Source organism: Macaca fascicularis, chromosome 5, assembly GCF_037993035.2.
Source record: "Macaca fascicularis isolate 582-1 chromosome 5, T2T-MFA8v1.1".
In the NCBI taxonomy this organism is placed as follows: Eukaryota; Metazoa; Chordata; class Mammalia; order Primates; family Cercopithecidae; genus Macaca; species Macaca fascicularis.
Window position 1 is genome coordinate 56,369,358 of NC_088379.1, and position 15,305 is coordinate 56,384,662.

General features: G+C 42.6%; 1 long non-coding RNA gene across 1 annotated transcript in view; it reads right to left on the reverse strand.

Annotated features, from left to right (window-relative positions):
* Positions 1–3,625: 3,625 nt before the first annotated feature.
* The window catches only part of LOC135970923 (uncharacterized), a 72,906-nt gene continuing 61,226 nt past the window's right edge, over positions 3,626–15,305 (reverse strand). Inside the window, exon 2 of the long non-coding RNA XR_010586844.2 lies at positions 3,626–13,211. This is a non-coding gene — a long non-coding RNA (uncharacterized lncRNA). The remainder of the gene's footprint in view (positions 13,212–15,305) is intronic.

Genomic DNA, 15,305 nt, shown 5'->3' on the forward strand with positions numbered 1-15,305 from the left:
CTCGGCCCTCTTCTACTTCTTAAATGAGTGTTAGAGCCCACATTTTCTAGAACTGGACCAGTCACAGAACCATATGCCCACTGTTAACAACCGCAAAAGGTAGCAAAAGCTCTGAATTTCTACTTAATTTTATCTTGAGACATATGACACTGCTAGGCATAGTTAGGGGCATGAAGATGATGTCATTTCCACCCTATGTGCTCCTGAGACACCTCTGAGCTGGTCTTCAGCTGCAGTGGTAGCCTCCTACTTTAAGCATCCATCTGAACTTCTCCACTTGAGGATTTCCTCTGGTGCTACACATGCTTGCTTCATTTGTATACAGAGAAGCCTGCAAGAGCCAGGGATTTAATGCACCCAAGGTAACCCTCCACCAATAATGGATGGGAGTAAGTAGAGAAACAGTCCATCTTCCCCATCTCTTGGTAAGGCAATTCTGAGGGATATCCTCAGCAGATGCTTAGAGAGTCCCAGTGGGAATTAAACTTTAGTTGCCCTCAGCAGTATCCTTCTCAACATGCACTGTATTGTCTTTCATTCCATGGTAGACAAGGAGATGCACCATACAGATCCAAGGAATGTGACCACCTGCCCCAGCAGTCAGCTCCCTCAGGGTCTGCCTGAGTCTGAGAGTTGCCTTACCCGAGGTAATGCCCTTCTCCTAGGCAGCCCTCATCTGGTGACAACATGAGATGAGGGTACAAAGGTGTAGTCATTTTGGCCCCATGCAGGATGGTGCTGATGGGGAATATTTGCCCCAGGGTGCACTGCCATGTTGGCCAAGGTTGTGTCAGGGCTGTGTCATGGTTTGACTGCCCAATCCTCCATCTTTCTCCTTCCTTTCACAGATGCGAATCCCTAAAAAACATCTTGCACCCTAAAGTCTGCATAGCACCTGCTGCATCTAGAAAAAAATCAATCTGTATCAACTTACCCATCTCACTCTCCCAACTCCCTCACTTGTGCCAACTGGGATCATAAATCAACCTCCTACACACAACTCCAACTTTTTGGAAGGGACTCAAACTAGAAAATGAGAAAGAGAGCAGTCCTTCTTTCACTCCTAATTTTCCCTTCCTTATAGAGGTAGCTCCAGTAACTAAAATAGTCTTGGCTTTTCTCTCCCCACTCATTCCCTCCTCCCTGAAAGAGTAAACTGGGTATGTGCAGCCCAGCTTGTTCCTCTCTGCTTTCAGGAGAGGGGCTGCACACAGGAATCACATGTTCTTCGCCATTTCTGCATGCTGTCAGTTTTCCATAGACAATGCCTGATTTAGAGAGTCCTATAGTGGTCAGTGTTACTGGACTGGCTGTCTACCTGTCTAGTGCTATGGCTTAGTTTGGAGAAACCTACCTGTCTGCAGATATAAGTCACATTCTCCAATGTCTGGTTTATCAGTAGGAAAGATGCTACATTAGCCACCATCTGCTGACTTTTGTTCTGTGGTTATATTGTTTAAGGACTCAGGCAAGAAAGAAAATGATTATTTATGAGGTTCCACCAAACCTCTTTACTCATTTTAAGAGCAAGCTCTAGCTGTATTGTGAGGTCATCTGGGTTGTAATCAGGCAAGGAGAATGTGGTGGTCATGGAAATATCCCACTCAGATGTCCCATCTAGAAACCAGCTGCAGGGAGCACAGCTGACTAGCAACCTCAGTGCTGCTCCTTTGGATCTACCATGGCATTAACTGATCAGCAGGAGCCCAGGCAATGATAGAGCACAGCAGGAGTGCTAAAGCTAGACCCATTCTGCCTGCCTGATGCAGGTCTCATCCAACAGGCAGGTTTGCCTCAGGGACTCCTCATCAGCCTGGTCAGGACTTTGTCAAACTGCACTGTAATATGAGGCTCTTCCTGCCCAAAACTTCTTCCTTCCCTCTGTCCTTTCACATGTATCAGATCAGCATGATGGTTTGAAGACTCTCCCTACCTTCAACTGCTCCTTCCTCCTCTATATTTCAAAGGCATCTCCCCAAATCATGCATGTCTAATCCATCCTGGTGTCTGATCATTAGAGAAAAGAGAACCTGAACCAACACAGTAATTGCCCAAAGAGGAAGAATGGAGGAGTGTCAGGGTTTGGCTTTCTCCTGGGTGTTGGAACCCCACTTGGGATGACTCATTTGTAAAGTGATATAGAATCCTAGCACTCATGTCTTAGTTGCAGGAGTTTTCCATGTAATTATTGTACATTTTGTGAAAAAACTAAAGAGTTTTAATTAAAGGCCTACATCCCTCACTTTCTAAGGACCTCCAGAGCCACTTTGATCAGGTCTTGAACAAGGCAATTACCATGTTGAGCCATTTTTATAGACCTGATTAACTAGAATCTGAACTTTCTTTTCTCCTCCACACAGAAGCCCTACAGCTTCTTTCAGCCATTTCTAACTGGAGTAGTACCGACTTCTCATGATAAACAGACCTTTTCTGAAAGCAGTGCCAAACTTTTAGCACATTATTCTTGGCTCATATAGTCCATACCCCTGAAAAAGGGAAGGAAACTTGTGTAACTGAAAGTACAAGGACCTTCAATTATATAACAGTTAGGAAAGGGAGATAGGGTTGAGCTCTAGCTGTCTCATTCACAGCTGAGTGATGACCAGGAGACCACTTATTCAGAGGCTAATTTCCTATTCTGGAAAATGAAAAGACCTCCCAGGGCTTTTTGTAAATGTTAAGAATACAAATGTACTTCATAAATTGTGGAACAGAGAGATTGTACAACAGTCATGAGTGGGACAGATCTGGTCTACAGATGTGTTGAGTTTGGCCTACAGAGAATTTCTTTTTTTAATCTGAAAATTTCACAGAAAATGTGGCTTTCTGGCTTCTTTCAAAAAATCCTCGTTGCAGCAATTCAATGGTGAGAAATAGCAGCTGCCCCCAAAGAGTATGTTTCTTCCAGTTCCCAGTGGTCCCCATAACTCACAGCCTCACTCACTGAGACATCACTTACTCACATTACTTGGTGGGCTCCAGTAGGTATGAGTTTGGGACCCCTGGGGTAGAACATGATGAAAGTTTCATCACCTGTGAGGGGACAATCAGATTCTACTGGAGAAGATCCAGAGAAGACAGTCTGTCACCACTCAAGATGTGGATGTCGCAGTAAGGTAACACTGAAGTGGCGCCTGATGGATCCTGCCTGACCATGAGTCCTTTCATTAGTCCAAGAATACACACGGTATAAGATTGTGATGTTGTGTTTTATAATTATATACTTTGGTTGTCATCCTTGTTCTTGGCACAGAGCACTTATGACCCTTGTAAGGAGATGTAGGCCCACCATACTTGAAAGCATTTCAATGTACAACTTTCCAGAGCTGCAGGAATGTTCCACCATCATGCCATTGTGCTCCAGGAGTTACAAGGGTTCCTTGTAGATTCTGGATATTAGTCCTTTGTCAGATGCATAGTTTGCAAATATTTTCTCCCATTCTTCAGGTTTCTGTTCACTCTGTTATTTATTTTACCAGGCAGAAGCTTTTTAATTAAGTCCCATTTGTCTACTTTTGAATGGAATAATAGACATTGGATATTTGAAAGGATGGGAAGATGCAGGGAAGGGATGAGAAACTACTTAATAAGTACAATGTTTACTAATCCTCCACTCAGTGGAGAATTTCTTTTTTTTTTTTTTTGAGACGGAGTCTCGCTCTGTCACCCAGGCTGGAGTGCAGTGGCTGGATCTCAGCTCACTGCAAGCTCCGCCTCCCGGGTTTACGCCATTCTCCTGCCTCAGCCTCTGGGTAGCCGGGACTACAGGCGCCCGCCACCGCGCCCGGCTAGTTTTTTTGTATTTTTTTTTTTTTTAGTAGAGACGGGGTTTCACCGTGTTAGCCAGGATGGTCTCGATCTCCTGACCTCGTGATCCGCCCATCTCGGCCTCCCAAAGTGCTGGGATTACAGGCTTGAGCCACCGCGCCCGGCCCTTAATAAGTACAATGTATACTGTGGGTGATGACTGCACTTAAAGCCCAGACTTCACCACTGCACAATATATCCGAGTAACAAAACTGCACTTGTACCCCCTAAATATATTCTTTAAGACAAAAAAGAACTGGGAAATTCTTGTTTCAGGGTTCATGAGTATAGATTTGTTAGATTTGTTTGTATTTGAAATGATTGTAGTTCAGACAAAAACTACTCCCAAAGAGAAACAAGAATTATTGCTGTATCTCTTATGCTTCCCAGACCTGTGCCTTAGTTTGGGTTCCCTGAGAACCCAAGACAAGAACTCAAGTGATTTACCTGAAAGATAGAGGGAACTCTGTTAGGAGAGTGGGAAAGGGAGACAGGGAAGCAAAGTAGCCAATAAAGCACATTTTACCAAGTCACCTACCATTGCCAGCACCTGGAGCATCATTCCAAGGAGAGTCTGTGCTGGGGTGGTGATCGTAGTTTACAGTTCACTGGGACCCTGTGTTACCAGTACCAGGCAAGAGTGTTTCTAGTTTGGAGACCAGGACCTCTAACCTTGCAGAGTCCAGATTTGTGCAGATGAAAAGCACAATGTTCCTTCAGTGGGATGTTGGAGATAATGATGAGTAAAGCCACTCCTGCTTCCAATCCTTGCTTCTTGGTCCAAATGTGCTCCCCGTTGGAGTCACAGTACCATTGATAGCTCTCTCAATAGTTCATGCCGTACATTCTGGAGAAAGACACTCCACATGAACTGCAGCTTCAGCTTCAGCTCTGCCTTCAGCAGGACTTTCCAAAGCTCTGTGGGACCAACGCTTTTAAATGGTGTGGTTTGTGATATGATCAAGGGATCCCATGTTCAGGGGTCCATGACCATGCCTCCTGCACTGTAATAAGAGGCCTCGGTCAGATGCTGTATTGTATGAATTAGGCATTTTGTAATCCCCTGAATAGTGGTGCTGAATGACGTGCTAAGGGCAAAAAAGGCAAACCCATGACAGGAATGTCTAATCCTATGAGAATGATTCACTAGTCTTTCTGGAATGGAAGGGTTTTAGTTAATTTGGTTCTAAGTGGCTCAGAAAAGTAGCACAATATCAGGGACTCAGTATTGGTCTCTGTTGCTAACAGGTTGGATATCTAGACACAGCAGTAACTAGATTGTTCTTGATAAGTCTGAGTCCACATTGTTGGGCCCATGCATGGCCTCCAACTCTGCCACTGTGGTCCTGCTTTTTGTATGCAACACATGCCATTTCTGGGGTGGCAGATGACAAAGGTTAGCAAACAATAACTGGCAGAGTCATTTGGCTCAATCTGGAGATAAAGTGAGGGATTATGACTTTATTGGAGTACTTACTCTCGGCCCTTTTGCCCATTCTTTTTTCTCATTAAAGTATTAATCGATAACCTCAATTTCTCATCTATTTCTACAAATGCTGTGTTCTGTTACACCCCTTCAGAACTATCTGCAGGTATGCCAGATGGCTGGCTGCCATTCCAACCTTAGCTGGCATTATGATAATCATGACACTCTGGCTTCTGGTGATTGAGGGCTGCCACCCGGCTTTTTTGGCTTCAGGGATCCCACCACCCCATTGTTAGCAATTTGGCAAGATCTGTAACTGGCCTGCTGAGGAGAGTGACTGCTGAACTTCTCGATGCTGCTTCCTGGCATGCCAGTGCATTCTTAATGGCCTTGGCAGATGGGTGTCTTGTGTGTTTCCCACAGAACATAATCCCATGGTGCGTCTTTAGTCATCACGAAATATATTTAATCTGGTATGCCCGAGTCCTTGGGCTTTTTAGTTTCTCCCCTACTGTCATTGCAAAGGAGTTTCAGCTTGGCTCAGCATGGGCCCTTGCATTTTCTAGGCTTCTAGGGGCCCTTATAACAGTAAGTTTGCCTGAAACTCTGAGGTCTTTGCCAGGGCGTTAAATCCAGTATGCTGAAGGAGTATCCTCAAATCAACAAACTCTCCCTCTCCTTGTCTTATGTGCTGGCTCCACTTAATCTAGACATTCAAAATCCAAATCCATGGTTATTCTCCTGGACTCTGCCAGTTCATGCAGTTCTTGCAGTTTATTTGGGAGTAAGCTGTCTTATCTGATCAAGCCCACTATGTCCATGGCTGGTTATGCTATGACTTCACACCAGCTATCAGCCTGGCTATCAGGAGAACAGGTAGGTGGCTGATCATGAGGTAGAGCCCCTATTACCTTATGGAGAAGAGGCCCCTGAAGGGGGGAAGCAGAGGTGTATTAGGGTCCTCCAGAGAGACAGACCAATAGGATAGATGGGTAGGTGGAAAGATGGACAAATGGATAGATAGATTTATTGGGGAAATGGGCTCACTTGGTTATGGTGGCTGGGAAGTCCTATACAGGCCATCTGCAAGCTGGAGATACTAGGATGCTGGTTGTGTTGCTCAGTCCCAGTGTGAAGACTTCAGAACCAGAGAAGCTGATGGTGTAACTTTTCTTTGTCTTTTTTTTTTTTTTTTTTTTTTTTTGAGACTGAGTCTCGCTCTGTCGCGGAGGCTGGAGTGCAGTGGCGTGATCTTGGCTCACTGCAAGCTCCGCCTCCTGAGTTCACGCCATTCTCCTGACTCATGTTCCCCAGTAGCTGGGACTACAGGCGCCCGCCACCATGCTCGGCTTATTTTTTTTGTATTTTTAGTAGAGATGGGGTTTCACTGTGTTAGCCAGGATGGTCTCGATCTCCTGACCTCATGATCTGCCCATCTTGGCCTCCCAAAGTGCTGGGATTACAGGCGTGAGCCACCGTGCCCGGCCCTGGTGGTGTAACTTTCAGTCCACATCTGAATGCCTGAGAAATGGGGAACCTGGAGTCCAAAGGCTAGAGAACCTAGTGTTCTGGTATACAAGGGCAGGAGAAGAAGGGTGTCCCAACTCCAGAAAAAAGAGGGTAAATTCATCTTTCCTCTGCCTTTTTGTTCTATCCAGGCCCTTAGCTGACTGAATGGTGCCTGCCCACCGTGGATGAGACTGGGTCTTCCTGAGTCCACTGATTCAAATGCCAATATCTTTCAGAGACACCCTCACAGACATACCCAGAAATAATGCTTTACCAGCTATCTTGGTATCCTCTAATTCAGTTGACACCTAAAATTAACTATCACAAGGAATAAGAGGTGACTATTTCTTAATAGGGGAGGGAAGGATGGGCCACATCTGCAGTATTTAAGCGTTCAGAGGAGTATGGAGAATCACATAGTTCCATCTCATATTAAGCATCCCAGTTTGTCCAACCAGGGTTCGCACCTTGGTACAATAGACCTTCCTCAGTTGAGAATTCCATCAGCTTTATATCTTGACAACTCTATTAAATCAAGGTCTGGGTCTTCCACTTCTTTTGTTCTTTCACTTCGGGAGATAAGGACTTTTTGGAAGCTTCTAAAGGAGCCCTCTGGCCTTCACACTTAGTTTTTAATTGTTAACAACCTCATCTTCTTTTATTATCTCTCTCTAGTGGGTCAATGCAATTTAGTGCCAGTCAACCAATTCTATTGCCCTGCTCTGCATTTTCCTGCAAACCAACTCACACCTGCTTCTCAAGTGGCTAAATGATTGTTCTTGCCAGGGTGTTCCCCTCTACTAGAACATTCTCTCAAATCAGCCTAGGGAACATTTTAGCAATTGGGCTGCCACTTTCACAAGTTTGCTGGTGAGCAAACTTCCTGATAGTATTTTTTGGCTCTGTGGACTAGTCTTTGTGGCAACTACTCAACTTTCTTGTACTGCAAAAGCAGCCATAGGCAATACATAAATGAATGGATATGACTGTGTTCCAACAATTTTTAAAAAACAAGTGGTTGTATAATTCAACTGGTATGACCTTCTGGGAAAGACAAAATTATGGAGACAATAAAAAGACTAGTGGCTGATAGATTCAGGGATGAATAGGTAGAACTCAGGTTCATTTTAAGGCAGTGAAATTATTCTGTATGATACTATAATAGAGGATACGTGATACATTTGTCAAAACTCATAGAATGCAACACAAAAATGTACCATAAACTATGGACTTTTGAGGCTTTTAATTTCCATTTTTATTTTAGATTCAGGGGGTACCTGTGCAGGGTTTGTTACAAGGGTATATTGTGTGATGCTGAGGTTTAGGCTTCTATTAAACCTGTCACCCAGGTAGTTAACATAGTATTTAATAGAAAGTTTTTCAATCCTTGCCCTACTCCCTCCTTTTGGAATCCCTAGTATCTATTGTTCCCATCTGTATGTCCGTGTGAACCCCCAATTTAACTTCCACTTATAAGTGAGAACATGTGACACTTGGTTTTCTGTTTCTGTGTTAATTCACTTAGGATAACAGCCTCAGGCTGTATCTATGTTCTGCAAAGGACATGATTTTGTTCTTTTTATGGCTGCATAGTATTCCATGATGTATATGTACCACATTTTCTTTATCCACCATTGATGAGCACCTGGCTTGGTTCCATCTCTTTGCTATTGCGAATGGTGCTATGATGAACATACAATTGCATGTGTCTTTTTGGTAAAATGATTTTTCTTTTGGATATATACTCAGTAATGGGATTGCTGGGTGGAATGGTAGTTCTGCTTTTGGCTTTTTGAGGAATCACCACACTGCTTTCCACAATGGTTGAACTAATTTACACTCCCACAGTGTATAAGTATTCCTTCTTCTCTGCAACCTTGCCAGATACCTGTTATTTGACTTTTTAATGATAACCATTCTGACTGGTGTGAGATGGTATCTCACTGAGGTTTTGATTTGCATTTCTCTGATGATTCGTGATGCTGAACATTTTTTCATATGTTTCTTGCCCACATATATGTCTTTTTTTGAAAAATATCTGTTCATGTCCTTTGCCCACTTTTGAATGGGTTTGCTTTTTTCTTGTTGGTTCATTTAAGTTCCTTACAGATTCTAGATATTAGTCCTTTGTCAGATGCATAGTTTGCAAATATTTTTTCCCATTCTGTAGTTTGTCTCTTTACCCTGTTGATAGTTTCCTTTGCTGTGCAGAAGCTCTTTAATTTCATTAAGTCTCACTTACCTATTTTTTATTTTGTTGCATTTGCTTTTGGAGTCTTCATCATAAATTCTTTGCCTATGCCAATGTCTAGAAGCATATTTCCTAGGTTTCCTTCTAGAAGTTTTTTAGTTTGAAATCTTACATTTAAGTCGATAATCCATGTTGAGTTAAATTTGTACGGTGAAAGGTAGGTGTCCAGCTTTATTCTTATGTATATGCCTAGTCAGCTGTCCCAGCACCATTTATTGAATACAGTCCTTTCTCCATTATTTATTTTTTTCAACTTTGTCAAACATCAGTTGGTTGTAGGTGTGCAGCTTTACTTCAGGGATCTCTATTCTATTTCATTAGCCTGTGTGTCTATTTTTGCATCAGTACCATGCTGTTTTGGTGACTGTAGCCTTATAGTATAGTTTGAAGTCAGGGAATGTGATGCCTGCAGCTTTCTTCTTTTTGCTTAGGGTTGCCTTGGCTATTCAGGCTCTTTTTTGGTTCCATATGAACTTTAGTTTTTCCTAATTCTATGACAAATGATGTTGGTAATTTAATAGGAGTTGCATTGGATCTGTAGACTATGTAGGGCAGTATGGACATTTTAACAATATTGGTTCTTCCAACCCGGTAGTATGGAATGCTTTTCCATTTCTTTGTGTCAACTATGATTATTTCAGCAATCTTTTGTAGTCCTCCTTAGAGATCTTTTACCTCCATGGTTAGGTGTATCTCTAGGTATTTTGTGTGTGTGTGTGTGTGTGTGTGTGTGTGGTTATTATAAATGGGATTGTGTTTTTGATTTGGCTGTCAGCTTAAGTGTTATTGTTGTATAGAAATAGTACTGATTTTTGCACATTGATTTTGTATCTTGAGAATTTACTTAAGTTGTTTATCAAGTCTGAGTCTTTTGGCATAATCTTTAGAGTTTTCTAGGTATAGAACAATATTGTCGGTGAAGAGAAATAACTTGACTTCCTCCTTTCCTATGTGGATTTTGTTGTTGTTGTTGTTGTTGTTGTTGTTTTGCCTGATTGTTCTGGATAGGATTTGCAGTATTATGTTGAATAGGACTGGTGAGAGTGGGCATCCTTGTCTTGTTCCAGTTCTTAAAGGAAATATTTCCAGCTTTTGCCTGTTCAGTATGATGTTGGCTGTGGATTTGTTATAGATGGCTCTTATTATTTCGAGGTATGTTCCTTAAGATGCCTAGTCTGTTGAGGGTTTCTATCATGAAGGGGTATTGGATTTTATTGAATACTTTTTCTGCATCTGTTGAGATGATCATATGGCTTTTGTTTTTAATTCTATTTATATGGTGAATCACATTTGCTGATTTGCATATATTGAACCTTCCTTCCATCACAGGAATAAAGCCCACTTGATCGTGAATTAACTTTTTGATGTGCTCCTAGATTATTTATGTTAGTATTTTGTTCAGATTTTTTCGCATCTATTTTTATCAGGGATATTGAACAATAGTTTTCTTTCTATGTTGTATCTTTGCCAGATTTGGATATCAGGATGGTACTGCTTTCATAGACTGAGTTAGAGAGGAGTCCCTCCTCCTTGATTTTTTGAAATAGATTCAAAAGTATTGGTATAAGCTCTTCTTTGTATGTCTGGTAGAGTTCAGCTGCAAATCCATCTGGTCTGGGGATTTTTTTTTTTTCAGTCGGCAGGATTTTTTTTAATTACTAATTCAGAACTCACTATTGGTCTGTTCAAGATTTGTTCCTCCTTGGCTCAATCTTGGAAAGTTGTGTGTTTCCAGGAATTTACCCATTTCTTCTAGATTTTCTAGTCTGTGTGCATAGAGGTGTTCATAATAGTTTCTGAGATCCTTCAGTATTTCTCTGGGATAAGTTGTGAAATTACCTTTGTTATTTTTGATTTTGCTTATATTTTCCTTTATTAATCTAGCTAGTGGTCTATTAATTTTGTTTATCCTTTCAAAGAACTACCTTTTAATTTCATTGACCCTTTGTATCATTTTCTGGGGTCTCAATTTCATTTAGTTTTGCTCTGATTTTAGTTATTTCTTTTCTTCTGCTAGCTTTGGGTTTGGTTTGTTCTTGTTTTTCTAGTTTTAGGTGCAAGGTTAGGTTTTTAATTTAGTATCTATCATCTTAATGCAGGTGTTTAATGCTATAAACTTGCCTCTTAACACTGCTTTTGCTGTATCCTAGAGGTTATGGTATGTTATGTCTCTGTTTTCATTTGTTTCAAATTTTATTTGTGCCCTAATTTCATCATGTACCCAAAAGTAATTCAGAAGTTGTTTAGTTTCCATATATTTGTGTCATTTTGAGAATTCCTTTTATTAATTTCTATTTTTATTTCACTGTGGTCTGAGAAGATGCTTAATATTGATATTTTTGACTTTAAGACTTGCTTTATGACTGAGCATGTGGTCAATTTTCGATGAGAAGATTGCAGATAAGAATGTATATTCTGTGTTTGTTGGATGGAGTATTCTGCAGATGTCTATTAGGTACAATTTGTTAAATACCGAATTAAAGTCTGGAATTTTTTTTAGTTTTTCTGACTGAATGATCTATCCGAAGACGTCAATGTGGTGTTGATATCCTACCCTATTATCGCATGGCTGCCAACATCTTTTGTTAGGTATAGAAGTCTGTGCTTTATAAGTCTGTGTGCTCCAGTGTTGGGTGCATATATATTTAGAGTAGTTAAATTTTCTTGAATTGAACTCTTTTCATTATATAATACCCCTTTTTACTGTTGCTGGTTTCAGGTCTATTTTATCTAATACAAGAATAGCAAACCCCCCTTTTTTTTGTTTAGCATTTGCATGATCAGTCTTTCTTTCCATGTCTTTACTGTGAGCCTATGGCCATCATTACCTGTGAGATGGGTCTCCTGAAGAGACCAGACAGATCTTGTGTCCTGTGTTTTTATCAAATTTGCTACCCTATATCTTTTACGTATGGTATTTAGGGCATTTACATTAAATGTTAATGTTGACAAGTGAGGTTTTCTTCCTGTCATAGTGTTATTAGCTAGTTTGACTTGATTATGTGGTTGCTTTATAGGGTCCATGGGCTATGTGCTTTCATGATAGTATCATTCTTTTGTTTCCATGTTTAGACCTCCCTTAAGCATCTCTTTCAGGGCTGGTCTGGGGGTGACGAAGTCCCTTAGCAATTGCTTGCCTGGGAAAGACTTTCTTCTTTGCTTATGAAGCTTAGTTTGGTAAGATATGAAATTTTGGCTGACATTTCTCTTTAAGAATGCTAAAAATGGGCCCCCAATCTTTGACTTTTAAGGTTTCTGCTGAGAAGTCCATTAGTCTGATGTGCTCCCTTTATAGGTATCATGACCCTTTCTCTAGCTGCCTCTAAGATTTTTTTTTTTTTCTACATTGACCTTGGATAGTCTAATGACTATGTGCTTTGGGGATGGTAATCTTGTATAGTAACTTGTAGGACTTCTCTGGATTTCTTGTATCTGCATGTGGACCTCTCTAGCAAAACTGGGGAAATTTTCCTGAATTGTATCCTCAAAAATATATTTCCCAAGTTGTTTACTTTCTCTTCTCCCAAGAATGCCAATAAGTCGTATATTTGATCACTTTAGATAGCCCCATATTTCTCAAAGGCTTTATTCATTTTTAAATTTTTCTTTATTTTTGTCTACTGGGTTGATTCAAAGGACCATTCTTTGAGCTCTAAAATTTTTTACTTAGCTTGGTCTAGTCTGTTAAGGCTTCCAATTGTATTTTGAAATTCCTGTAGTGAATTTTTCAATCCCAGAAGTTCTGTTTGCTTCTTTAATACAGCTATGTTATCTTTTAAATCTTGGTTTTTCTGTTCATGTTGGATTTTTTTCTCTTAAATCTCATTGTCTTTGACATCCATATTGTGAATTGAATGTCTGTCATCCTAGACATTTCTTTCTGATTAGGATCCGTTGCTTGGGAGCTAGTGAGATCCTCTGGAGGTGACAAGACACTCTGGTTTTTTGTATTGCCACAGTTCTTGTGCTGGTTCCTTCTAATGTGAGATAATTTACGCTTCTTTTTTTGAATTTGCTATTGTTTGAATGGAGCTTCTTGATTTCCTATTCTTTTTTCCCTTGGGGGTATGACTGCAGTGTATACTGTGTATAATAGATTGACTTTGTTTCTGGGTGCTTTTAGGGAGCCAAGGCTCTGCTGGGTTCCTTGATTGCAAATAGGTTCCTGCGGTGGCCTTCTTAGGTGTTGCTTGTCAATCTTCTCTCCAGAAGGTGGTGCTGAAAAGTAAGAGCCAACAGGTAGGAGCAGGGGCAACGGAGAAGTGAAAAGCACCCTCCCCGAGCAAGTGTTCAACCTTCAGCGGGGGAGGGGGGGGGGAGTCACTGTAGATGCCTAATAAGTGGTCTCCTTCAGCCTACATTCCCTGGGTTCTTATGGAAAGAGGTGCTGCTGAGTCCACAGCAGTGTGAAGGGGAGAGACTACCCATTCTCTGTGTCCATCCCTGAGCTTTGGTGGTGCTGTCTTCAAGCGCTGGTGCTGCACTCATGTTTCGTTTGGCCCAAGGGGTGCTTTGGTGGGCTGTGCTCCCCACTTATTTAGGGGAAGACCATGCCAGGGATTAGCCCTGTCTGGTTCTGTGTGTCTTTGATGGCAGTCTGTATACATTCCTTGGTTATAGGTAACTTTGTATAACAGCTTTTCCAAATGCTGGTTGTAGCAGTGATGTGTTGGGCGTGTGGGCAAACTGCCTCCTGTGTGGCTGGGGTGGCAGAGGTCTCAGGAAGCTTTCCTTGTTCCCAACTGCTGAGCACTCGTGTCAACAGATTTTCTATTGTGTTGTGCCATTCAACCTCCAGGTCAGTAGGTATCTCATACAGGTAAGAGCTGGCTGCAGCCAATGCAGATGGGTATATACCTGGTCTTTGTTTATTGGGAGAAGCTCTGTTGCCTCTGTGGCAGGTCCTCTTATGGGTCCCCCAATAACAGGCACAAACACTAGCTCCAAGGTTGGGGCCGGGGGGGCAGTGGGTGGCTACCAAGTGCCCAGGGGTGTGCCTAGTTATGGAGTTTGAAAATGTCCTCTGCCCCAAGTTCTCTGCATAAGAAGAGGAGAGGTGTAAACTCCTAATCTAGATGAATTGGTGCTCGAAATGTCTGGAAATATGTCTGGGCATTGAGAGGAGGGTGAGCTACTGCACCACAATCTCCACACCTGAAGGTGGGCGTGGCTCAGGCTTCTAATCCAGGCAAACAGGTATGCCAAATACCTGGAAATATGCCTCAGCAAGGAGTGCAGAAACTGCTGCTGCAACAAGGTCTTTCCAGGGAATGGGAAGGGTGGTTCAGTCTCCTACTCCAAGAGAGCAGGTGTGCCTCATGCCAGGTGAAATGCCTGGGATAGGAGCAGAGAAATCACTGCCATAATAAGATCTTTGCCTGGGAAGGGATAGGTGGCTCAAGCTCCTAATCTGTGGGACCTAGTGTGCCAAATGCCTGGAGTTATGTCCAACTGTGGAGTAGAGGAAGCGTCACTGCACCAAGTTCACTGCATGGGAAAGGGATGGAAGCTCAAGCTCCTATTCCAAAGGGGCAGGTATGCCAAAGGCTCAGAGATATGTCCAGGCATGGAGCAGAGAGTGTACCACTGCACCAAGATCTCTGCGCAGGAAGGAAGCTCAGGCAGGTGAGCACGTGTGCTGAATGCCTGAAAATATGTCCCCCAGTGGGGAGCAGAGTAACAGTGCAACAAAGTCTTTTCAGGAAAGGCGTCAGCTCAGGCAGCTAATCCAGGTGAGAGTGTGTGCCAAACACCTAGAGGTAGGCCCATGCATGGTGTGAAGGGAGCACCACTACACCAAGATCTCTGTACAGGAAGGATGGGGTAGCTCAGGCTGCTAATCCAGTGGGATTGGTGTTGCAAGTGCTTGGTGATATGCCTCAGCACAGGGTAGAGAGGGCCCCACTGCACCACGATCTCAGAAAAGCAGGCTGGAGCACCGAGCAGTGATACACGCAGACCAGCTCCAGGTTGGCAAACTGGCCCTGGCAGCAAGTCTTGCTGCCCAGGAGAGCCTAGCTTCAGCAAGTCTCCTACTACAGACCTGCAACGAAGGAGAGCCCAATTCCAGCACCTACTGCTGGGGTGCTTTCCACACCTGCTTCTCAGTTCTGGCTGTGGGGACTCTTCTCCAGCTCCACAGAAAGCACTCCAATCTTTGTTCTGAGACTAAAATGCCTGTGTGGCCATGTTGCTGGGTTGCTGAAGAATGGCTGACTTTCTATGAGCCTGGGTTCAAAATGGCGTCCTCCTCTCAGTCTCGGGCCTGGGAAAATGCCTGCAGCTTTTCCTGGTGTCTTTCCTGCTCAGTGT